The sequence below is a fragment of the Falco naumanni genome, chromosome 4 (genome assembly GCF_017639655.2).
Source record: "Falco naumanni isolate bFalNau1 chromosome 4, bFalNau1.pat, whole genome shotgun sequence".
Lineage (NCBI taxonomy): Eukaryota > Metazoa > Chordata > Aves > Falconiformes > Falconidae > Falco > Falco naumanni.
The window spans coordinates 72,341,451-72,342,542 of NC_054057.1; the positions used below are offsets into that span (position 1 = coordinate 72,341,451).

Below are 1,092 nucleotides of genomic sequence, written 5' to 3' on the forward strand. Positions count from 1 at the left end.
CTCATCATGGCCTGCTGGACTGATGGGTAAGGCTAGACCTACAAGTACATCGTCATCTCTCCTGGGGCTTGGATGGCAAACTGGGCAGGGAGCCTTCTGCAGTGATCATCTTTCCTTCCTCCCCTGTACGTGAAGGTGCACAGGCAGAAGCTGTCCGTGCAGACAGCTCACCGGTGGGTCAGCTCCCACCCACTGCGGTGGTGGTGCAGGGCCGGCCCGGAGCAGCAGGCACGGAATCACTGGTAAGGGCTCCCCCAGCACGGGCGCCCCTGGGCAGCCCTTGGCTGAGCTGCTACAGGTTCCTTTCTCCTCCATACTCCTGCGATCCTCCTAGACAAAATGTCCTATTAAAGCGTGGTCAGTGTGGAAGATGCCCTTTTCTCTTCCTACAAGCAAAAGCAATTCTTCCTCATGCGTCATGCAGTGTTGCCTGAAAAGCACACCTGACCCTGGATAAGCCTTGCCTTCGCGGAGAGCACACCTTCACCCCAGCCCGCACTGAGCCTCGCCCTGGCTGGAGCGCAGCAGCTGCCAAGGCTGGCCCTACTGCCAGTGTTGCCCCCTGCACACATGGACACAGACACACAGAGCGGCCCCTCTCGCTGCCCCCACCTGAGCTCCCTGGGTGGGCACTGACCCCGCCAGGCTCCCAGCACCCATGTCCAGGCAGCCAGGGAGCTGCGGTCCTGGCCAACGGGACACCTCCGGTACGCGCGCCGCGTCCGGTACAGGTGCTGCAGCTGCCGACAGCCCTTCGACCAACATTGTGAAAAAGAAAAGCAAAATGACTTTGAACACCAACGTATTTTTACCTTTTCAGACTAAGCTTTTATTTTGATATTACAAACCATTTTTCTTTATTCACAAATCACGGTTGTGATATAAACACTAATTTCTAAAGACAGATATACACATTTTCTGGGTTTGTAAGGGTGTTTTTTTTAAATCTGTTTAGAAGTCACTATATTCCACATATGGTAGTAATAATTTTTTTCATAATTCATATTATCAGTAGTTATTTATATAAGTGAAAACATTCCCAATATATATTGTAAAAAAATTTCAAATGCTTTTCTTACATAACTATTTCAG

The 1,092-nt window shown here is 50.8% G+C and overlaps 1 protein-coding gene across 25 annotated transcripts in view; it reads right to left on the reverse strand.

The window, feature by feature from the left end:
- Positions 1 to 805: 805 nt before the first annotated feature.
- The window catches only part of RBFOX1 (RNA binding fox-1 homolog 1), a 916,301-nt gene continuing 916,014 nt past the window's right edge, over positions 806 to 1,092 (reverse strand). For all 25 annotated transcript variants that reach the window (XM_040592408.1, XM_040592428.1, XM_040592416.1 and 22 more), the window contains one exon: positions 806 to 1,092. This exon is cut by the window's right edge. The gene's annotated coding sequence lies outside the window, so the exon portion shown is untranslated.